This window comes from Zootoca vivipara, chromosome 12, assembly GCF_965207765.1.
Source record: "Zootoca vivipara chromosome 12, rZooViv2.hap1.1, whole genome shotgun sequence".
NCBI classification, from domain to species: domain Eukaryota; kingdom Metazoa; phylum Chordata; class Lepidosauria; order Squamata; family Lacertidae; genus Zootoca; species Zootoca vivipara.
In genome coordinates this window covers 13,614,182-13,639,222 of record NC_142595.1, presented here as the reverse complement: position 1 = coordinate 13,639,222, position 25,041 = coordinate 13,614,182, and the positions used below count along the sequence as shown (strand labels likewise).

Sequence of the window (25,041 nt, the reverse complement as noted above, 5' to 3'; positions counted from 1 at the left end):
CAGACAGACTGATGCAGAGGTGGGCAACTTGTCGGTCCACGGTGTGCATAATCTGCCTGATGTCAGTGTCCAGATAGAGACAAGGATGGGCAGAAATGCAGACAAAAGTGATCTGGATGAACGCATCCAGAATCAGAGATGGGAGAAGTTTCCATTTAAAATGCTAGACTACTGCATCCACACTTCCTGAAACAATACAGGTGGCAACCATTTTGCTTGCGTTCAACTGATGAACAGGTTGTTTTGGACCTTGAAGAGGATGTAACAGGGGAGCGGGGGCATAATTGGGGGGGGAGCTTATGTGTGCTCCACCAAATCATGTGAATGCCCAGAATGCTGCCCCCGCACAAATAGGGAGTTGGCTGTACGCAAATTAAAGCACAGCCACCCTTCAGCCTTTGCACTTCTTTGAACTTGCAGTTCTGTAACTAACCCCCAATTTTTTTTACAAGAATATGTGTATTAGGGGAAAGTGTGCATTGCAAGCATGCATGTCATAAAAATGCATTATATCAAGGAAACTGTTTGCAGAAGTGTGTGTGTTTGTGTGTTAGGAGAAATGAGCACTAAAATTATGGTGATTTTTTTGGTGAGGGGGTTCCTTTTCCAGGTCAAAACTGATGTGCAATTGTAAAGAACAAACCTATAACTTGAAAAATGATTAAACAGATAAACCAAAACCAACAAATTGATCTATTAACCCTAACTGGATTAAAGGTAGTCCTGTTAAGAAAGGGGTTGCTCCATTTCATTTTTACTTAAATAACAGCAACCATGGTATGTGGGAAAGTGGTAGGTTAGCCTTTTCTCATCACACCACAGACTCAATGAAAGCTGCCCCTCCCAGAGCTGTTCCTCATCATGGCAACTATTTGATTGCAGGAGAAAACCAAGCCACACATTTAACATAGTGTATAGTTTGGCCCTGAGTCTACAAGGACCATGTGCTGCTAGCATCCCATTGCTGCATTATCAATCAAGACATGGAAGCTGAATTTGCAAACCACCAATTCTGGAATACTGTATGTGCTTGCCAGCCTGTGTTGCATTTTTAATTTTACACATCTCAGGCAGAAAACATCTGGCAAGCAACCACAGCAGCTGTCCATTCATCAGCAATGAGGTATTTGAAACTTGTGTGTTGTATTCCCGCCCCCCTTAAGAGAAAAGGTTTCATTCCAGAGTAATACAATCAATTTGTACCATGTGTCTATCTTGGCAAAACTGCATCTCAAGGATCAGCAATTTATGTACTAGGGATTGCTTTAATCCAGTCACAGGTTGTTACAAAAAACTACAATTTCGTCTTTAATACACAGAGGACTTGAGCCCATGAAACCTTATGCCGCAATAAAAGTCTTTAAGGTGCCACAAGATTCTTTGTTGTTTTAACCCTAGGTTTGTAAACAATTGATCACCTAGGGTAAGCAGGAATTGTCTCCAAGCGACCAAGTGAGGAAGAGTTTGTAAACTAAAGAAGAATTAGTTTGTTTTCATCTTCAGACTGAAGAAGATATGTGTCAGCTGGTAACTTATTTACAAGACTAAACTGTATTCCTAATTTTGCAAAATACATCCTGAATGTTAAGCAGACACAGTATATGCTGGATTTTAATATACACAGGAAATCTTAAACTGCTATTAATAATATTTTAAGACTATTACATTTACAGTTTTGTTTGTTTGTTTTTTAATGCAAATAAGGATTGGCATGTCTTTTCATTGCACAGCACGTTGCCACAGTTTTGTAGGGGGAAATGCATGAAACTGGAAGCCAATAGAATATCGACCTGTTAGACTCAGACTGACTGGACATCACACTCACAGGAAGAAAAACAAAGTATAACAAGCCACTGAAGCTTCAACCATAAGAGCACAAGAGGAGCCTTCTGGATCAGGCCTATGGCCCATCCAGTCCAGCATCCTGTTCTCACAGTGGCCAACCGGAAACTCCTATGCAGGACCCAAGCACATGAGCACTCTCCCCGCTTGAGGTTTCCAGAAACTGCTATTCAGAAACGTAACTGCCTCCAACCACAAACCACAGAAACCCTACCAAGCCCTTCTGTGGTCTCTGAAATTCGACCAGACACTATCCAGACCATATTACCACTTCAGCATTAACTTTGTTTGATAGAGTGCTCCACATTGAACAGAAACGCACTACTGTCCTTATGCTACAGGAAGGTTACGAAACTCAAAGGTCTGTACATTTTTTATTGGCCTTTTGTAGCAAAGGCAAGACCTGTTATCGTTAGGATCCATCCCTCGCCACCGGCACAATTTTCTATGCATGCTTACCGAAAAGCCGCATTATGTTCTATGGGCTTACACACCAAGGGACGCATGTGTACAGGATTGCAGTCCTGATCTCACACTGCACCTCTATGGGAAGTCAAGGACAATTCCCCTTCTGCAGCTCTAAACCTTAAGTGCTGGGGGAAGGGATTACAGTGGTACCTCGACTTACGAACAACTCGACAACCAAATTTTTCGACCTACGAATGGGGCAAATGGCCACACGTTTATGAATTTCTCGATATCCGAACGGAAACCGCAGCAGTTTTAGATAGGGCTTTTTCGACTTACGAATTTTTAGATGGGGTTGCTTCGACTTACGAATTTTTCCGTTTCCAATGCATTCCTATGGGAAATCGCATTTCCAATGGCGCTTTTCAACTTATGAATTTTTCGACCTACGAAGGTGCCTTCGGAACGGATTAAATTCGTAAGTGGAGGCACCACTGTACAGTGGTACCTCAGTTTAAGAACAGTCCTGTTTAAGAATGATTCGGTTTACGAACTCCGTAAAACTGGAAGTAGTGTCCCGGTTTGCGAACTTTACCTCAGTCTAAGAACGGAATCCGAACGGTGGAAGGGCACCAGTGGCAGCAGGCCTCATTAGGGAAAGTGCACCTTGGTTTAAGAATGGTTTTGGTTTAAGAACGGACTTTCGGAACGGGTTCGTAAACGTACCACTGTATTATTATTAGTAATAGTAGCAGTATACCACCCTGCACCTGTAGATCTCAGGGCAGTTCACAACATAAAATTACATTATGAAGAACACAAAATACCGGTACATAATAAAAATAGAAACAAAAATAACCCAACAATCCACAACACAAAGCAGCCAGTCCCAACTTTCCTCTCTAGGTTGTAGACATAAAGTAAAGCAAGCATCTTTTCTATCGCTACGCTGAGCTCTCTGAAGGTCAGTGCAATTGAAGGGGGTGATTTCTCTACCCACCCATCCAAGGTTCCAAGCTAGAGGGGAAGGTTGGGGTTCCCCTTGCCATCGCTGCCTTTGGGCAAAAACTACTGTGGCAAGAATGGCAAACAGAAATGTAAACCCAAGGGAGAGAGATGCATCTATCTCTCCAATGACACTCCTCCTCAAACTTATGACCTTTTTTCTTTTGATAGGTCCTTGGCCCAATTGACAATGCCTGCCTCCCCTGTTTTTGTGGCTGTGTTAACTGCTACACTTTGCCCAATTTTCTTGAATGCATTTATTTTTTAATTTTGATTTAATCTATATTAGACGTTTCTAAAAGAAACTGAAAGCCAAGGTAAAATGCTTTAAAACTATCAGATCTCACATTTCTGGTATAGAGCCTGGCAGGCTACTAGCTTGCTATTTGAAAGCTACTGTAGACAAGAAGAAGCCTGTTAGTCCTGGATGAAAAGAGCTGCTAGACGAAGGCATATATGGGCTATACTGTTACGTTTCGGCTAAGTAAGTTAAACCAAACGAGGTGTGTGCAGGTATCCTGGGAAAGGGCAAGTAAAGGTTCAAAGCGCACAGGAAATAAACTTCTCACATGCTGCCCGCCAAGGCTTACTGGGAGGCATAACTTGCTATGTGCTGGAAGGTGCATTCAAGCTTATTTTCCGTTTTCCATCCCATCCTTTCTCCAAGGTTCTCACAGTGGCACACATAAACCCCTGCAAGGTAGGTTAGGCTGGGAGGCACCCACATGGCCCAGGATCATCCTTTGGGGCTTTGAAACCAGTCAACCCAAGTATAAGCCCACTCCAGTCACTACATATTCCAATGATAATACCTAGTGGTTTATTTACAAAGTGCCTAGGGCTAGCTTTTCCAGATCTGCAGAGGCCAGTGCTCAGCAGGACTCTAGAGGTAAGAGCATGAAAGCAAAAGGCAGGGGGGGGGGGAGAAGCAGTGCCCAATAAGGTGCTGGGGGGGGGAGAGACGAGACCTATCTATCTATACAAAACATGCACACGGGGGAGGGGGGGCAGCAAGTAGCAAAACTTTCAGGCAAAACAGAAAACAGCCTGCCTTTTTAATTCTTTCAGCTTCCTCCCAACTTTAATTCTGTTAACTTGGCTGACAGCTCCGTCAGAAGAGCAGGAGACTCTTAAATCTCAGGATTTGAGTTATAATTTGGCATCTGAATGATTGGTACTAGTAATTGTATTCTAATTTGGCATTGCTATAACGAGGCTATTATTGGATTATTGTAATTGAAAACTAATAAAAACTATTTATTATTTTTTAAAAAATGATTCTAAATTCTCATCCAGAGACACTTAAGAGATGGGAACGAGAAACGGCCGCGCTAGGCAAGCAACAGGTGCGGGAAATTAGGACTCCGCACCTGGCACGGGAAGAGGGGAGGGGGGGAACAGCTTGAGAGAGCTGCGGTCCTTCGTCCAGAGACTACAACTCCCATCATCCTCGGCCGCCGACCGGCGCCGCTTTCGCGCAGAATGGAGGAAAAGGAAGCCTGAAGGAAGTTTTGGCTGAGGAGCGCAAAACATATATACACATACACACACGAACAAACCCCTCTAAGCGGCGGATAGCGGGACCGGGCTGAGGGCTGAAGAGACGAGGGGCAAACTAGCGGGAGAAGAAAATAAGTTTTTTGGGGGGTGGGGGGCTCCTCCAGCGGCCCCCCCACCTCGCGCACACGGAGAAGCAGCAGCAGTAGCAGCTTCAGGAAGCCCAAACACATCCCTTTAAAATGCGGGGTGCGGCACAAACCAGAAACCCACCTGTCGCGGGGTTGGGGGAGAAGAGAAAAGAACCACAGCAGGCACTTCCGGCCTCCTTCCCTGCTCAGGCTCAGACTGACAGGAAGCTTAAAAGCGGACGGCTCAGGGCGGAGGGGCAGACCCTGCCCCGCCCCGCAATCCCGCCTCCGCCCAATCAGAGACCGCTATTTGCTCAAAATCACGCCCCTCCCCGCCCGCTTTCTCCCACGCTCCCTCGCGCCTTCCCCCGTCCACCTCCCCGCTCTCAGGGACAAAATGGCTTCAGGGATAAGCCACGCCCAGGCGGCGAACAAGGCCGGCGGTGACGCCACCCGCGCGAGCGTGTTCCTCTTCCCACCCCTTTCAAGGCCCTCCAATACCGTTTCTTCCTGTCACTTTGTGATTGGTTCCTGGGAGCTGCCCGTGATTTCCTATAACTACTTTGGCTTCGGGAAAACGCAGTACAGTACAGTACTGTAGTAAGAAAAAGAAGGGCAGTTTTTCTAAAAAAAAAAAAAGTTTAGGGGTACTCTCATTTTGACTTAAGAAAATCACCATTTTATAGTTCAAATCGGGAAAAATAAATACAGTAAATGGACAAAAGTACAAATATTCACAAAACGTTTAGGGGTCTGCGTCCCCCCCCCAGAAAAAACCCCCAATAAAATAATATTGGCTTGACAGCGTTATATCCGGCTGGATCTTTTTCAATAAATTGTTTTCTCGCCGGGTGTGACTCGAATTCAGAATGGGAGTGGCAGGATGTTAGTCTTTCCCAGCATACACAAATTATTATTATCTGAAGAAGTGTGCATGCACACGAAAGCTCATACCAATGACAAACTTAGTTGGTCTCTAAGGTGCTACTGGAAGGATTTTTTTTTATTTTGTTTCGACAAATTATTATGTGATGCAAGACAGTTAATCTGTTAAACAAAAGGACTGTATTATGACTTGCACATATAAGCATATGGTCTCAAACTGACTTTCTCTTATATGCTGCTTTATTGCGACGATGGCGACTGTACTACTGATCCTAAAGCTGAATAGCTTAGTTGCCCTGCCCTGCTTCGGATCCAACACCAACTACAATCCCCTCCTGAACCCAGAGCTCTCAACTGCCTCACCTGCAACATTCCAAGCCTCATCCAATCTTCACTCACCTCCAGCATTCCACCCTCACTCTTCCCCCTCCCTCCCTCCCTAACGTCCCCTTAATAATTCTAATACAATCACCTTCGTCACCCTATTACACTAGTTTTCAACCAGTGTGCCGTGGTACCCTGGGGTGACTTCCAGGAGCCTTTAGGTGAGCCCCAGGTGGCTGTCCTTTTATTAACCTACAGCCCAGATCTTCCTGCTTTCTCTCTCTTTCTCTCTGAAGCACATTCAGGGGGAGCAGGCGGCAGCTTTAACTTGCAGCCTGTTATCTTCCTGCATCTCTTCCCTACCCCCCCTCCCCATGTTTATCTTCTTAAAATATTCCCCCCCCCCCCCGAAAAAAATCCTCCCCAGCTTCAGTAAGTAACAATTCCTCGGTTTTACACAAAAGAGCTTGAGAAATAATGAAGTAGTTTGATGGAGTGTGTGCCTGGGTGTGCGTGTGTGTTCTGTAAGGAAGTATTTAAAAATAACTCTGAAAGTAGAGTCCTTTATGTTTCTCCTTCTACCCCAAACATCCCTCCCCCCCCTCTTCTTCTCTACATACCCTGCAGGCAAACCCCATCCTCCTTAAGTTATCCAGCTTTGTTATGGTTGCCATATTTCAAAAAGTAAAAACCAGGATACCCCAAAGTTGTTGAGGTTTGACTTGTCTAAGATCCAGGACAAGGCACCGCCTTTCAGAAATTCCGCCCAAACGTCAATTCCATCTGGGAAATCCCAGTAATGGCAGACCTAATGGAAATAGTAATTGATTTCAGAAGGCACTCTTCCGTCTTGCTGCCACTTTCCATCCTTGGTAACATGGTTGTAATAGTAGAGTCCTTTAAGTTCCTGGGCTCTATAATTTCTCAAAACTTAAATTGGTCAGGCAACATCAATATTATTATTAAAAAGGCCCACCAGAGGCTGCATTTCTTGAATCAACTAATAAAATTTAATTTGCCCCAGGAATTGTTGATCCAATTTTACAGAGGTATCATTGAAACTGTTCTCTGTAATTCTATTACTGCCTGGTATGGCACAGCCTCCAAGATGGACAAGAAAAGGCTCAAACGTGCAGCAGTAAGAATTGCAGAAAGGGTACCATAATCGGTGCTAGTTTGCCTTCAATAGAGACACTTTATGCTATCCGAGCTAGGAAGAGAGCAGAGCAAATTGTCGCAGATCCTTTCCATCATCTGTTTGACTTACTTCCATCTGGACGTCGCTACAGGACTCTATACACAAAAATGGCTAGGCACAGGAACAGTTTTTTCCCTTGTGCCATCATATTGTTAAATTCGTAGTTGCGTAGCAGAAGGGAAGGCCAGTTATGGGTGGGTTTCCTTTGCTGTGCTATTGTATTGTGAGTGGAACAATGTTTGTATAAGGTACATACACATTTACATTGCAATGTAGCCGAAGCAAAATTCCAAATATGTTGGTACTTGGCCAATAATTGATTCCTAATTGTGGGGACAGGCAGAATGTTGCAGTAGACGAGGTCTGCATGTGTATCCTGTGCTGTGTGTTTCTCGCTTTCCTACCCTGCAATACGAAAACGTTTCTGCTGCTGATGTTAATCTTGTTTTGCCCTCTCCACCCCCGGATACACTCTAATTTCAGGGAAGCCTGGTGCTGCCGTGTGAAGTATGTCAGCTCAGCCCTCAGCAGCGTGCTCCCACTTTACGCACATGCCAAAAAAGGTGCCAAAAAGGGGAGGGGCAGGACAGGGGAATCCCCACTGGCTGTTACAAGACTCTATCAATAACAATAATAATAATAACAATAACAACTTTATACTCCACCCATCTGGCTGGGTTACCCCAGCCACTCTGGGCGGCTAAAGGATGGAGGGGGGCCCTAATATGCACTATATGGTCTCATCCCACTACACTTTGACACCCCCCTTTATTCTTTATTATTAATACAGCTGCCTGACAACCCAGCAGCCTGGCCCCTGTTTCCCAGCTGATGTCACAATGGGCAGGTTTGCAAGCAGGCATCATATTGCCCTGAGAGACGGATGCCTGTCAGTCTGATGGTGATACACTTGCCTTGGCAAGTGCTGCCCATAAGTGATAATGAGCAGGAACTGTGAAGGTAAGAGGAGCTCAGAGCCAGGTTCTTGAGCTGGGGAGGGACCCTGTGCATTGGAAATGGAAAACCAGGAGGGTGTTGAGTGTCACAGGATTGTGCCTTGACTTCAAGGGGAACGTTGGGGAGATGGGTTTTGCTCGTGCTCAAGTGCTAAGATTGCCACACAGGTTTTCCAACATATTGGAGGACAAGAAGGGTACTGTGTACTGTGCCAGGCAAGGAATCTGTGTACTGTGTACTGTGTACTGAGTACTGTGCCAGGCAAGGAATCTCTGGGCTGGCTTATGATAACCACACCTGATTGAGCACTGATTGAGTCCATTAAGCTAAGATGTAATGGATTTAAAATAGAGGATTGAGTAACGTGATTAATATTTATGAACACAATGTTAGAGTTTTAAGGTAGCAACAATGCACTCATGCATGTGAGTGAAGGAAGTCACATGGGTATTTGGGTAAATGGTGAGGTGGGTATAGGGTTTAGGGTTAAAGGGGGGAATCCGTATATTTAATGTATAATGTTGAAAAGGTATGGCAACTAACATGTAAAATGAAATCCATAATAAATAAATGGGGGGGGGAATAAAAAGAAACCACACCTATGCTTCCTAGGCAAATAAGCCCAATGGCAATGTGCATGAGCCCTAAAAGTACGCTGTGTACACAGTCTATGGTTTTAAGGGAAAGGCCTCTAAGGGGCTTAGGCTTGCACAGGGCAGAAGCTTAGTGAGATTTATTTTGTATTATCTGTTTGCACCATCACTGTGTGTGACCCTTTACAAAGAGGATGCTGTCCTGAGCAGCTTAAAATCTTTAATTTGGCACAGGGAAGCAACAGGGAAAGGTTGAAGGTCCAAGGTGGCTCCTGAGTCCTACCAGGGTCTGTGAGTTTAGACTTCTGGGTTCCCCGGCATTTCCCATATATGACCTCTTTCTTTGCTTTTATTTTCCTTTCTATCTCCTAGGTCCTGAGGCATGAAGGTCAGAGAAGCTGCTGTGGCGGCGTGGACAAGCTGAGAAAGGGGTGGGTGGGGCGCCATACTTCAAAGTGGCATCTTGCAGGTGACGGGCACTGTGATTTTTGCAGCAGGGAGAGAGCTTTGCTGCATGGTTCCCTTTCCGAGCTTAGCCCCCAACCCATGCAGTTATAAGGGGGGGCACCATATTGGACAAGAGGGTTTAACTGCAGGGGGGAGGAGGAAACCATTTTGCAGCCATCACCCCTATGCAGCTGCTGCTCAACGTTGCTGCAAACGCCTGTGTTGGGCCACTGTGTTTGCTTCTGAATCTCTGCGTGGATGTGTTCATGGGGGGGGGGGTTTGAGACTGCAGCAAATAGCCCCTTAGCAGCAAAGACGCTTTGCTTGCAGAAGATTCAACCCTTTGTATGAAGCGTCAGGTAGCAGATTGTGGGAAGATTTCTACCCAGTGGTGGCTGGTGCCCACTGTAGTTTCCCCATTCACATGTGCAAGCCTTTACTTGAAGTTGCATTCATAGATGAAGCAGCTTGCCTCATCTGAACATCAGCTGCTGTTACAAGAGAATGGAAGAAGTAGAACCTTTCTGCATGAGATCAGAAAGGAAGGGCTCTAGTTCCTTGAGAAGTTAGCAAGTTAGCCAGGCTTCCTTTGGAAGTAATGGAATGTTAATTCCGTTGGATATCCAATCCCCACATATACCAGGAGGATCCTATATCCTGCCTCCCTTTGTGGGGCCACGCTTTCGGAGAATGGTCTCCGTCTCCAGCTCCCACTATGATGGACAAGACGACAACCAAGCCATCCATGCAGTTATTGGCTGCCATTTCTGGATGCCAGTGAATCCCGAAGGAATCCTCAAAGAAAAATCTTGATCCTCGTGCCTCTTCTCCACTGCCTCGCCTCTGTGTGGGCATGGCTCCTTCTTTGATGTATGCTGCAACCAGATATTTGGTCCAGAAGCAGTGGCTCAAGTTTCCTCTTCTGAAGACAACAGTGGGGAGCCCAGCCAGGCTAGATAGCCGACCATCTCAAGGAAGAAACATTGGCTTCTGAGTGAAACCATCCAGGATGTAGCAGAGGAGCTCACCCCATTTGCAGCAAAAGTGGGGAAAGGCCCTGAGTTCAGGTAGGAGGAAATGCTTCCTTCCCATGTCCCCCACCATCATGGCCCAGACAGGTGCTAGCATGGCTTGGAGCCGATGTCTCCGTTTGCTTTGCATCAAGGGAAAGCAGCAGCCTTGCTTTGGGAACCGCCTCTGTTGTCCTATCCTCATCCCGGGAGAGACTGGAGCCCAGAAGGACACCTGACTCAGAGGTACTGGGGCAGGAGGAAGGAGGGGGTCCTTATGAAGCACATAAGAATAGAGTAACACCTTTGCTTGGAAAATTTGGTTGGCTGCAGGGATAAATTGGTTTCCTTTCTGATAATAGAAACGAGCAACAGCTGAGGAGGTACTCTTTGCCTGTTTTATAGCATTTGTACAATGATTTGACCACCCTAAATTGCTCTGGAATAAAATTCCCAGATACCTATACATCTTTACTTGCTGGATTTCTTGTTCTCTTATTTTCCATTTCCCTAGTTTCCAACCTTTGGAGAAAACCAAGATTTTCGTCGTCTTGTAGTTTATGGAAAGTTTGTTCATTTCACAGTAGAGACTCAGGGAAAGTATAAGACGTTTCAAACCCAAGCTCGTTAATGATAGTAGGACTGTGTCATCTGCGTATAATAAAAGAGGAACAGGCTTCTGATTGAGTTTGGGGGCGTGTGATTCTATTTTTTGGAGGTGTTCTGGAAGATCTGATAAAAATAGATTAAATAGAAAGGGGGCAAGAGAAAGCTGAGAAAGGGGGGAGACTGGAGCCCAGAAGGACACCTGACTCAGAGGTACTGGGGCAGGAGGAAGGAGGGGGTCCTTATGAAACACATAAGAAGAGCCTGCTGGATCAGGCCCATGGCCCATCTGCTCCAGTATCCTCTTATCCCCGTGGCCACCCAGATCCATGGGGGAAACCTGCAAGAACCCTCTTTCCAGCCATGACTTCCAGCAACTGCTATTCAGAAGCAATACCGAAAGGTTGCCCTTTCTGGATCCCAGCACAGCCCTTCCATTTCCACGAAGGAATCTGAATGGAACCAGCTTTATGTTTGCGTATCTTTCCCGCTGCCCCCTGTCCGCGTGGGCATGGTGCCCTCTCGGCCATTTGCGGCACCCAGATCTTTGGTGCAGAACTTGGCCCCTGCACCCTTACTAAAAGGACAGTTCCAAGGCTGGCACAAAGAAGTACTCCCTTTATAGAGGTGCACAGTTGAAATAATATAGGTTTGTGCATGTAATACGTGTATCAGAATGAAACATAAGGAAACCCTTTATTTACTCTGGAGGAAGACCTCTGTGTGTGGAGAGAAACACTCCCTTGAGTGCTCCTTTCTTTGTGATTTCCCCTTTTCTAGTGCTCTGACCCTCCCTCCTCCCAGCTTCTTAATTTCTTCTTCATTATTTTCACATTTCTCTTCTCTCCGCACCGCCTGTCATCTGGGGAAGGGAAGAGTGTATAGGGGGCAGCTGGATTCTGCCCCGATTCCTGGGAGGAGTCCACAGAGGTGACAGGACCAGAAACTCATTCCCGCCCTTTTCTATATTTAAAAAAAAAAGGCGGGAAACGCCATTTTGTTTCAACATCTCAGCCGTTTGGTTCTCCTCCCTCCTGCATGTGAAACTGGAGGGGCTGTTCAACTGCCTGCTGGGGGGGGGTCTTCTTATGGAGGCCCCCAATGCTTGCACCCTCTTCCAACTGCTCAATGACCTCCGAAGGTACAGCCTCAGGGAAAGCAGAGAGGCAAAAAAACCATGGCGGCCAGCATAATCTCTGCACTGCTGGCCTTTGCCCAAAGATTTCCCCGCTTCAGAAACACAGTAGCTCGGCCTAACTCTGGCCGAATTGAAGCGAAGATGATCTCATCCTCAAAGACTTGTAGTTTTGAAGTGGAAAAAGGATCAAACATGGAGTCAGCAGTACAAGGCAAGGGGGACCAGGACACAAGATTTCTTACACAGTGGGAAGAAACCATTTAAATGCAAAGAGCGTGGAAAGAGCTTCATACAGAAAGAAACTATCAGATCTGCTAATATTTTAAATTTTATCCCAGGGTGTGTTCCCCCCCCCCGCCCCTGAGAAATTTCCATATGTCTCTTTGCTGTTGTTTGAAGCAGTATAACCGAAACAGAAATAGCATCTTCGGTAGTACATTTAACCCCATCTGAAAGATTTTCATCCTTCCCCATCTTGCTAAATCTTGTTTCACCTCATACCATACTTCAACATAGATATTCGGATTAAGCGATGCATTTTTATTTCTTAACCAAATACCCAAATATTTCACCTCTCACACACACACCCAATGCCCGTTTTGTTTTGTAGACCCTCTTTCTCTTGATGCGTCAGATTTTTTAGTCAGGATTTTAGTTTAGTTTTTCTTTTATATATAGAAAGAGAGAACGGGCCTTTTCTGCAGTGGCTCCCTGTCTGTGGAATGCTCTCCCCAGGGATGTTTGCCTGGCACCTTCATTATACACCTTTAGGCGCCAGGCAGAAACATTCCTTTCTAACCGGGCCTTTGGTTGATCCGATTTACATCCTATGCCCTTAAAGAATTTTTTTTTGGGGGGGGGGCGACTATTGCCTTGTTTTTGTTTTTATTAGGTGTTTTGTGGTTTTATATCTTGATTTTATTATGTGAACCGCCCTGAGACCCCGAGTATAGGGTGGTATATAAATTCAATAAATAATAATAATATATAAATTTTGTTTTTCAGTTTTTCAGTTTTTGTGACATACAAACATCCAATACAAAAAAAATCCCATTTGACTTCCCTCCCCACCCCTTTCGTGGTTCCTTCAGTTACTTCAGTTTTCTTATTGCATCTCCTCAATAATCCATTTTTTGGTTTACTCCCTCTTTATTTCTTAGTCAATAGTTTTTAAGATTTAAGGTAGTTTTTAAATTTTAAGATAATCCTGCAAATGAATTCAATTGTTTACAATAACTTTTCAAAGCTCGCTCCATCTTCCATGTGACAGCCCCGAGATCTTGACTCTCTCTGGTGTCGCTGGATCAAGTTGATAAATTTTCTTGCATTACCTAAACAGTTTTAAATGGATTTTGAATAAACGTGCAATTAATTTTTAAAAAATAAAAAACTCAGCCATTTTGTGGAACACCATTTTGTTCCAACAACTCAGCCATTTTGTGGAAGGCCGTTTTGTTCCAACAACTCAGCCATTTTGTGGAACGAACAACGCAGTGTTTCTCCTGGAGGCCCCAACAGCTCCTAGAGATGTGGTTGCTACACCTTTTTTGAGGGGGGTTCTGGAGGAATCACAAACAATAGGACAATTCCTTCCTGACTAGGCCCAACAAAAATGTCGCGCAAAGTCGCGAGGGAACTTTCAAAGTTCCCTGAGAGCTCCTCTTGCTCAATCTTCAGGCGGGGGCACTGGACGGGGAATTCAAAAAGCGGGGGATAGGGAAGAAGCACGGCAAGATGGAAACGGCCCAAAGACTGGACTTTGGTAACCATCTTCAGTGGCCCAGGCCGCCTGGTTATAGCCTCCCCCTGCTAGTCGGTTGCTAGAGGTGCAGGGTTGAAATGCTGGTTTCCCAACATTTCCTGCAGGGAGGCTTGCTGGGACAAAGGACCCTCCACCACCCCGCCAGCCGCTTGCCATCGTCCCCCCCACTTTGCGATGCTCTGGCACTAACTACCCACAGTCTCCTGATCCAGCTTTGCACTCCTAACAATATGGGCGGCTATGAGGCGGGTCTTTCCCTAAACCCCTTTTATTCCTGATGCCACCACAGATGATATCGATCACGATATTTCAGCCCTGACGTAGCCCAGTGTGAGGCATGCGGATGAAATCTGTTTAAAACAAAACCCAAGCAACGGTTGCATTATAGCTTGGGTACAACTTGCATCGTTTGTTACTTTTATTACATGGGTATGCAAACTAAGGCCCGTGGGTCGGATCTGGCCCAATCGCCTTCTAAATCCGGCCCGCAGACTATCTGGGAATCAGCATGTTTCTATATGAGTAGAATGTGTTCCTTTTATTTAAAATCCATAACTTGGTTATTTGTGGGGCATTGGAATTCGTTCATTTTTATTTTATTTTTCAAAATATAGTCCGGCCCCCCCACAAGGTCTGAGGGACAGTGGACCGCCCCCCTGCTGAAAAAGTTTGCTGACCCCTGTATTACAACTACAGCAGCGGGGATTAAACTACTGATCCTAAACTGAACAGCTGCCCAACCCTGCTTCGGATCCAAATACCATCCCCCACCAAACCAACAGCTTTCAACTGACTCCCAATTGCCTCACCGCCAACATTCAAATTCCTTTTCAACATTCAAACCCCTTTTCAAACCCAACTGCCTCATCACCAACATTCAAACTCCTTTTCCAATCTTCACAAACATTCCATGCTCCCTTCTTTCCCTCTCCCTCCCTTATTAAGATTCCCTTAATAATTCTAATATAATTACCTTCCTTTTTTATAAATTTATTTGGTTTTTCAAATTAAAGTTTTACAATCACATATCCAACATACATCATAAAAACAAGATTCCAAAGAATCTCCTGGACTTCCCCCTCCCTCCTCCCCTTGTGGTCATGCGGCATCTTTTATAATAATCCAAATCTCCATTATATCCAAAATTCACCACTGAACTACAAGTGTTATTCCAATCCTACTAATGATTTTAACTGCTTCCAATTATTTTTAAGATAAATTATAAATTTTCCCCATTCCTTATTAAAATTTTGGTTTCTGATTCTTCCGGTCATTTTTGCCATTTTGGCATAATCCATCAACTTCATCTGCCATTCTTCTCTGGTCAGGACTTTATATTCTTTCCATCTCTGGGCCAATAACATCTGCATAGCCGTGGTCGCATACATAAACAATCTTTTCTGCTCCATTGCAATTTCTTTTTTAAAATATTTTTTATTGCGTTTTACAATTTTATCATCACCACAATCATTATTTTATTTCAACAAAACAAAATAAAGTATAGATCCCCAACTGCCCCCGCCCCCCAGCGGTGACTTCCCTCAACTTCCTTTTCTGTTTTTTGGCATATTATCTCTCCCTGCTTATTGGTTATTTCTTATTCTTTACAGGTTTTTTTTAAAAAAATAGTTATTATAATTCTCTTATCATTTTAACATGGCATTTCCATTTCTATATTTGGGGTTTTTTTTTGCTCCATTGTGATTTCGGCACCTCTAATTACCTTCCTTTCCATATTACATCCATGCAATATTTTACGTACCCTCCTCTTTGTAATCATACTGTTAAAAGCCCTTGAGCTTCCCATTCCTGGTTCCAAGGAAACGGGGGTGAGCAAGCTGACTTAAGCTCTTGCCTCCTCCCATTGTATGTTCCTCACTTATGTTCTAAAAAGCAGATATTCCACCCCACCCCCCAAAATATGTTGGGAACTGTAGTGTGTTAAAGTTAATGATTAAAAACTGGAGGGCAAGGTGAGAAGAGGTGGCGGAAACCCCACACCTAAATTTACCCTGGGCAGGTTAGAGAATTTCTGCTGCCCTTAAAGAGCGGTTAAGTTTGTTTAATGCTTACTCCGTGTCAATTCATGTGGCAAACACCACAAACCATATCATTGGTTGAACTGCTGCAGATGAACATTTTTATATGTAAGCTCCCTTGTGTTCCATCAGGGGGAAAGGCAGGGTATAAATAAATACTTAATAATAACTACCATTGCTACCTGATTTTCCACACAAAAATACAAAGGGGGACCCTGAACATAAGCGTGCAATGAAAGGGAGGTGGAACTAAAACCCTTCCTTTTACCATTCTGAGTGTGACTTGTAAGATCTTGCCATCTCCCATCACAGGTTCCTAATATATCTTCTAAAAAGCAAATATTTCCTCCCCCCCAAAAAAACAACAACAACACGTTGGGAACTGTAGTTTGTTATGGGTTCTGGGAATTGTAGAGGGAAGCTACAATCCCCAGGATCCTTTGGGAGAAGTCATGTGCTTCAAATGCTCATCGGAGGCACTTTAAATCATAGGATCATAGAACTGTGGAATTGGAAGGGACCCCAAGGGTCATCTACCTCTTTTTTATAATATTTTTTATTAATTTTCATGAATGGCCAAAGAAAAAATTATATATTATATAAATTACCTTAGGGAAGTAGGTTTAAGTTTTCAGTTTGTACTAAAATAAAAATTTTAAGATAGAAAGTAAATTTGAAATTAGGATAGAGATATGCATTTATAAGTAGAACCTGCTAAAGAGGTGAAAGGAAAGGAAGCTCAGAAGGTGGGACCGAGGGAAGTCCCCTCCACGATGGAGAATTAAAAGATCAGTAAGGGATAAATATTTTTTGTTATTTTTGTCTGTATTTGTTTGTGTATGTTTCTTTGTATTTTTGTTTGTTTTTATTGTATTTTTGTTATCAGTATTTTTGTTATATTTTTGCCATTGTGTGTATTATTGAATAAAAAGTATTTTATTTTATTTTAATTAATTTTCAACTACCATCCAAGAATAGCCTCATTATAACAATACCAAATTATAATTCAATTACTAATAATTTAGGTGCCCCCCCCCGTGGGCTAGATTTTATGGTTTGATTATTTTCTTTTTTTCCCTGCATTCCAAAAACTCATTAACTTCAATTACATTCCAGCCTAGCTTTGGAAACCACCTCTGTTGTCCTGTCTTCATCCCGGGAGAGACATGAGCCCTCAGGAAGGACAGACGACTCGCAGGTACTGGGGCAGGAGGAAGGAGGGGGTCCTTATGAAACACATAAGAAGAGCCTGCTGGATCAGGCCTATGACCCATCTGGTCCAGCATCCCCTTCTCTCCAGGGCTTCCCAGATGCCTGCAAGCAGGATTCAAGCACAAGAGCCCTCTGCCTACCTATGGCTTCCAACAACTACTTTGGAGAAGCATTGCTGCCTCTCATTGTGGAGGCAGAGTGTTGCCATCATGGCTAGTAGCCTTTGATAGCTCTCGCCTCCATTGAATCGCCTAATCCTCTTTTAAAGCCATCTTATGAGATGCTCTTCCGGTGCATCTGATTCTCCCATGCTTCATTGTTCCTGCAAGAAGGTGGCAGGCTGTTGTGAGGTCGGCAGTGTGATCTTGCCCTCGCAACATACAAAGTTACAGCTGCTTCGTAATTGCATGCACATCATTACCCGATGATCATATCCAGTGCTTTTCTTTAGAGAAAAAGTTGCCAATACTGCGTACCCTTGAGTACCCCCAGGAGAGAAAAAAAGCACCGATTATAGCACATCCACCGCACCATACATTGAAAGCCCTCTTCTGCCACTTTCTTTCAAGGTCTTGACTTCCACCAAATAATCCTGGGAACTGTTGTTTGTCAAGGATGAGGACCCCGCAGACCCACCATTCTCTGCAGCTACACAATTCCCAGCGCCCTCAACACACTACAACATTGCCAGGATTATCCATGACTGTTAAAAGTGCTGTAAGAAGGCTTTAAATATATGGTGTGGGTGTGACAGCTGAATGTGTGTCTGAGGTGGCCTTCTGTCTGTGGCATTCTGTCTGTGGTAGCCCATTCATATGTGAAAGCCTTCACTTGAAGTTGCAATCATACAGTATATGAAGCAGCCAGCCTCATCTGAACATCGGCTGCAGTTTTTCTCCCAGAGGGCCTGGAGGACCCACCAAGGAAAGGGCCAGATGAAGGTTTGAAGGAAATAAAAAGTATGGCAAAAATTTAAATTTCTATGAATAATAAATTAACACATACCGTACAACCAGGAAGCGTCCTGAGACTTGTGGGTGTAGGGCAATATATAAATTCAAGAAATCATCATCATCATCATCATCATCATGAAAGGGAAAGGTTAAGGGAGAAAAGCTGCTGGAGGAGGAGGAAGAAGTGAATGTAGAAAGAACAAGTAAGAGGGATGAAAGATTTGCATGGCACGGGGAGGACATGGTATGAGTTGAGCAGAAAAGGAGAATGGAAGAAGAACCTTTCTGCATGAGATCAGAAAGGAGGGACTCTAGTTCCTCAAGAAGACGATCAGCCAAGCTTCCTTTGGAAATAATGGCATGTATAATTCCATTAGGAATCCATTCCTCACATGTCAGAAGAATACTATATCCTGCTTCCTTCACAGGGCCACGCTTCCAGAGAATGGTCCCAGTCTCCAGCTCCCAAGCTGATGGGCAAGAGCACAGCCAAGCCGTCTGTGTGGTTCCTGGTTGCTCTTTCTGGATCCCAGGTCAGCCCTACCAAGTCACTGAAAGAATCCTCATAGAAGCATCTTTGTCCTCGTGCCTCTTCACCACTTCCCTTTGTCTGAGTGGGCATGGCACTTCCTCAGTCATTTGCTACGTGCCGGACTTTGGTCCAGAACTTGGCCGCTACACCCTCACAAAAGGAGAGCTCCAGGATAGGAGGTAGGAGAAACTATCCATTGCGTGATCCATAGGAAAGCTTCCTTCCCATGTCCCCCATCATCATGCCCAGACTGGTGCTAAGATGGCTTGGAGCCAGGTGCCTGCTGATGTCTCTGTTTGCTTTGCAGTGAGGGAAAGCAGCAGCCTAGCTTTGGGAACCACCTCTGTTGTCCAGTCCTCATCCCGGGAGAGACACAAGCCCTCAAGAAGCACAGAGGACTCGCAGGTACTGGGGCAGGAGGAAGGAGGGGGTCCTTATGAAACACATAAGAAGAGCCTGCTGGATCAGGCCTATGACCCATCTGGTCCAGCATCCCATTCTCTCCAGGGCTTCCCAGATGCCTGAAAGCAGGATTCAAGCACAAGAGCCCTCTGCCCACCTATGGCTTCCATTTGGAGAAGCATTGCTGCCTCTCATTGTGGAGGCAGAGTGTTGCCATCATGGCTAGTAGCCTTTGGTAGCTCTCGCCTCCATTGAATCGCCTATTCCTCTTTTAAAGCCATCTTATGAGATGCTCTTCCAGTGCATCTGATTCTCACATGCTTCATTGTTCCTGCAAGAAGGTGGCAGGCTATTGTGAGGTCAGCAGTGTGATCTTGCCCTCGCACCATACAAAGTTACAGCTGCTTCGTAATTGCATGCACATCATTACCCGATGATCATATCCAGTGCTTTTCTTTAGAGAAAAAGTTGCCAATACTGCGTACTCTTGAGTACCCCCAGAAAAAACGCACCGATTATATCACATCCACTGCACCATACATTGAAAGCCCTCTTCTACCACTTTCAAGGTCTTGACTTCAACCAAAGAATCCTGGGAACTGTTGTTTGTCAAGGATGAGGACCCTGCAGACCCACCATTCTCTGCAGCTACAATTCCCAGCGCCCTTAACACACTACAGCATTGCCAGAATTATCCATGACTGTTAAAAGTGCTGTAAGAAGGCTTTAAATATATGGTGTGGGTGTGACAGCTGAATGTGCGTATCTGAAGAAGTGTGCATGCACATGAAAGCTCATACCAGTAGCAAGCTTAGTTGGTCTCTAAGGTGCTACTGGAAGGAATTTTTTTATTTTGTTTCGACTATGGCAGACCAATACAGCTACCTACCTGTAAGCTGAATGTGCGTCTGAATGGGCCTTCTATCCGTGGTGTTCAGTCTGTGGTAGCCTATTCACAAGTGCAAGCCTTCATATATGAAGTAGCCCATAGCAAAGAGTTCTCCCATGCTTCAAGGATACCTTCTCTCTTTCGTCAATTCCTTTATGCAGCACTGTGGCTATAGTGGAAACTTGGTGATGCCTTTCAGGCCCTCCCAAAAGCACATTCAAATTTCTCACTCTGTACGCCAGTTTGTAGGTACATATCTGCTCATTGAAAGGCACACCTGTTTTGATACACTCAGAGGAAAACGCACAACGCCAAGCAGGGTTGGGGACAGAACTCAATTCACAGCTGCAGCTAGAACACATGTGAAGAATAAATAAGATAAGGGAGCCTCTGAACATCTGTAGAATGCATTTTGTCACTAAGCTGACAAATCTGGGGTTCATTAACTGCTGTGGCTTGTGGATCAGTGGGTGGGTTTGCATCCTCGTGTCTCTCTTGTTTATTTGTTTTTGGTTTTTTACAAGCTTAAACCCTGCTCAGTGGTGGCTAAGATAATACAAATGAAGGTCTTGTGCTCAGATTTTGATCAACTCTAGGAGAAGGAAGAGGCTGGTCTCACAGAGGTGCTTGAAAGGAACCAATTTATTTTGCAAAGGTTGCCCGGTGCATTTTGTTCAAAGCTCTTCCAGTATACCCTTTAAAGTGAATCCCCCAGTAATATAGGTTCACACACGTAATATGGCACATTATGTATCAGAATGGCACATAATGAAACTCTTTGCTTTTGAGGAAGACTTTGGGCCAAAATGGATTAGGCAATGATCACAAAATAGTTTACTATTTTTCAAGGACCAACTTGAGATCTGACTCATCTTCTGCTCTACTGCAGTAGTTCTCAAACAGAGGGCCTGCAGGACTCGCCGAAAGATTAATAGTTATTATTGATAAATAAATCTATGCCCTGGGGATAGAAAGGAAAGAGATAAGAGAGAAAAGCTGCTGTAAGAGAAAGAAGTGAATGTAAAAATGACAGGTAAGAGGAAGGCCTTCTGGTGGTTCCCTCACTGTGAGAAGTGAAGTTAAAGGGAACCAGACAGAGGGCCTTCTTGGTAGTGGCACCCGCCCTGTGGGTGACATCCGATCAGATGTCAAGGAAATACACAACTATCTGACTTTTAGAAGGCCTCTGAAGGCAGCCCCGTTTAGGGAAGTTTTTAATGTTTGATGTTTTATTGTGTTTTTAATATTCTGTTGGGAGCCTCCCAGAGTGTATGGGGAAACCCAGTCAGATGCGCGGGGTATGTATGTATGTATGTATAAACAAACAAACAAACAAACAGGAAATATTTGCATGGGCCACGGAGAACACAGAACAAGTTGAGCGTAAACAGAGAATGGGGGGAAAGCCTTCCTGTATTGGATCAGAAAGGAGATGCTCTAGTCTAGAAGTGGTTGGACTAAGCTTTCTTGGGGAGCAATGTCATGGCAGTTGCACTGGGCATCCATTCCCCCTGTCTGCCAGGATAATACCAAGTCCTTCTTCCTTCCCAGGCCAGGGCCACGCTTCCAGAGAACAGGCTCCAGATCTAGCTCCCAGGCTGATGAACAAGAGCACGACTCAGTCCTCCATGGCATTCCACTCTGACCTTTCTGGATTGCACAGTCCTTCCAAGCAGGGCCATCTTTAGCAGATGCGGCGCCGGGGTGCAAATATCCGCCCAGTGCCCCCAAATTACCACGGATAGTGTTGGGTTGGCCGTAGCTGCGCACTGCAAGCATGGGGGCCCCCCCAAAACTCTTCCCCATGCAGCTGCGGGAGAGCGATCCTCGCAGAGGCTTGGGAGTGAAGTTGCACCCCTCCCAAGCCTCTGCGGGAGGAGAGTGCAGCTTCCCTCCCAAGCCTCCTCAGGAGGAGAGCAATCCCCGCAGGGGCTTGGGAGGCAAGCTGCGCTCTCCTCCTGCGGAGGCTTGGGAGGGGCGCAACTTCACTCCCAAGCCTCTGCGAGGATCCCTCTCCTCCCGAGGAGGCTTGGGAGGGAAGCTGCACGCCCATCAGCCTTATGGTTGGCAGGGCGCAACTGATGGGCATGCAGGGAAAGGGGAGGCCCCCGGCAAAGCTGCGCAGCTCCCCCGCTTGCTAGGGCGCCCCTGAGAGGCCAGCGCCCTGGCGCGTTGCACCACTAAGCCCTATAGGAGAGACAGCTCTGCTTCCAAGTCGCCGAAGGAATCCGTGCCGAAACAGCTTTCTCCCCGCTCAGACAGGTAAAGAGCTTCTGGAAGCAGCCTCCAACCCTGTCCTGGAATAACCTCCTTCTTCTGACGCCCCTTTATCGCTCCAACTTTCTGATTCCAGCACTTCTCCAGCCTCCTTCCTGTTGTCCCACCGCCAGGTCAAAGTCCTCATCTTCCCTGTCATGCTCCTGGATGAGAGGCTCCCACACCTCCTCCTCATCCAGCTAGACCCTGACACTTGTGAATTTGTGGCACAGCTTCTTTTCCATACAGACTATGAGAAGTGGAGCGTCTCTGCTCCGGGGAGGGGCTCGAAGAAGTCAGTGGCCTGCTACTCAGCGCCTTGCATGTCTCCTGGGGTGTCATATTTTCTGTCTGAATGTGCCAGTCCCCTACCAAGAGGAGAATGGCATCCCTGGCAGGTGGGCTTCTGAAGTAAGCTGGAAGACTGGGGGTGTGGGCCCCTCTCTGGTGGTTGGCCTGATTTCAATCCCCAGAACAGAGCACACCGGGAACAGATAGGGTAGGATGGGGGGCGATTATCGAAACTGACTTTGAAAATCTGTATTTGGAGGTTGCACTGTACATATGTTTTTCTTTCCGTGTTACTGCACACGTTGAAACTCAATAAAGAACTTGGAGCAATTTTGATATGCCAAGGATAAAAAAATTTCTTGTTATAAACTTTTTTTAAAGAAAAAATAAGCAGTTTTCTTTCTGATGGAAGGACCAATTTAGATCTTTGACATGGTTAGCCAATGAGATCTTTCCAATGGCCTTCAAAGTTTGGATTAAATGAGTGGTGGTATTAGCACCAGGCCGCGGCAGGACCATCTTTAGGAACAAGAGTGGAAATAGAACAGTAAACTACATTAAAGGGGTAGTAGTCACAAGCCACTCTCAGGACAGCTGCAGAATGGGAGCATTAAGAACGTGAGAAGAGCTCAGCAGATAAGTACTGGGGATGCAAAGAGGTTGAGGGAATGTTCTTTCACATGTGGTGGACTTGTAAAAGGGTAAAAGAGTACCATAGCTGCCAAGTCCGGGTCGTAAAGATCCGGGATCGGCAGCGCGCGCATGACCGGAAGTTGCGTGACGCAACTTCTGGTGGTGCTTTGCCCTTCTATGGGCACCAAAAAATGGTGGCGCCAGTGCCGGAAGTCGCTTCCGCGCATGACCGGAAACACGTAAAAGCGACTTCCGGCGCCAGCGCCGCCATTTTCTGATGCCCATAGAAGGGCAAAGCACCACCGGAAGTCGCGTCACGCAACTTCCGGTCATGCGCGGAAGCGACTTCCGGCGCCGGCGCCGCCATTTTCTGGTGCCCATAGAAGGGCAAAGCGGCACCAGAAAAATGGCCGCCGGGCAGAAGCCAATTTAAGGGACAATACCGGGATTTTTCACCAAACGGGAGACCGCCGGGAAACGGTAAGAAAAAATGGGTTTTCCCGGCGGATACGGGATACTTGGCAGCTATGAAGAGTACTGGGAAATAATCCATAATGAATTGGGGGGGGGGGATGTTTAAAAGTACCTTTCCAAAAAAAGAGAGTTCTTTTCGCTGGGGATAGTTCAGACGGAAATTCCCAGGTGTCAAAAAAGGTTGCTTATGTATATTCCACTAATGTGGCCTGTGTTTGTTAGCCCAAAAATGGAAAACGAGCGAGGTCCCAACTAAAGAAGAATGGCAACTGACAGAATACAGTATGTGCAGCTTGCAGACTTAGCATATAGAATAAAGAGAACAAGAAGAACATATGTTTAGAGAAGATTGGAAAACGTTTATTGAATACATGGGAAATTGTGTACAAAGCGTTGGAAGCATTAAGATAAATTCAACAGTGTACTGTAAATAAGTTTTGATGGATGTAATAATGGAATACTGAATGGTTTAGTTTTTTGTAAAATATGCAGAGATTTATGATATTAAAAGGAACAAGGGTGGAAAGATAAGCTACATTTACAGGGGTAGCGATCACAAGCCACTCTCAGGACAGCTGCAGAATGGGAGTATTAAGAATGGGGGAGCAGCTTGTCTGAATCGGACTAAACATCTTTCTGCATATAAACACAAGACTAAACAGCAGGGTTGTGCGTTACTTTCTTAACCCCACCGGTGTAGGGATAGCAGCACAGGACAAAGCTACAGGACTGCTCTGGGACTCTTCCAGCCCAACCTTTAATCGGGGTACTAGACTACATTGCAGGCTTCCTGTAAAACACTTTCTCTTCATTGCCCTGACTCCAACGTGCAATACTCAAAGTGAAGCACACTGCAAAGCCGTCATACTCCCAGCTGCAAACGCTTCAAACTTTCAATATGGGATAATGAACTGCGTTCGTATTGAAATCTGCATTTTTTTAAAAACGTCTAAAGGCAAAACAAGGGTTTTCCTTCCCGCACATCAAATGAGTTTCGATTAGAGGAGCCCAAACTATTTGCTGCTACCATTTTGTTCGGCGGTTAATGTGCCAGCATACGTTTACATGGGCATTAACATCTTGGCTTTCTCTGCAGATTTCTGGGAGTGGTGTCAATAAGCAAAAATAGCAAAACAGCACACATTCAGTAACTTTTTAAAAAATATATATATTCAGTTCTCCCTATCCCGAGGACTCAGGATTCGTATTCATAGCTTTCAAAACCAATGAAGCCAATAGATACCTAGCACAAGTGACTTTCACAACGATGAAAAACAAATGCATAAATAATGTCTCACTTCCAAAGACGCTGCACAGAACTCTCTTCTTTCATCCTCTTTTGAAGAAGAGCAGGCTGAGTCATTTCCTATAGGGCTCAAGTATGATAGCAATTTAACTATGTGATGCTTTGACTTGCTAAGTGTTACCAGGCAATGGCTGTCCTGAAACATGCCAGAGGAACTCTTGATTTCCTTCCAGTGCTGCCACAGTCATTTTTTAATTCACACGCAACTTTAGCTGCCCTCGCCTCATTCTAAAAGAATGCCCAGGACCCGA

General features: G+C 45.2%; 1 protein-coding gene across 1 annotated transcript in view; it reads right to left on the bottom strand.

The window, feature by feature from the left end:
- MAP3K14 (mitogen-activated protein kinase kinase kinase 14) overlaps window positions 1-5,112 on the bottom strand; it is a 35,977-nt gene extending 30,865 nt beyond the window's left edge. The window contains exon 1 of the mRNA XM_035135478.3: window positions 5,026-5,112. The gene's annotated coding sequence lies outside the window, so the exon portion shown is untranslated. The remainder of the gene's footprint in view (window positions 1-5,025) is intronic.
- Between the last annotated feature and the right edge of the window lie 19,929 nt (window positions 5,113-25,041).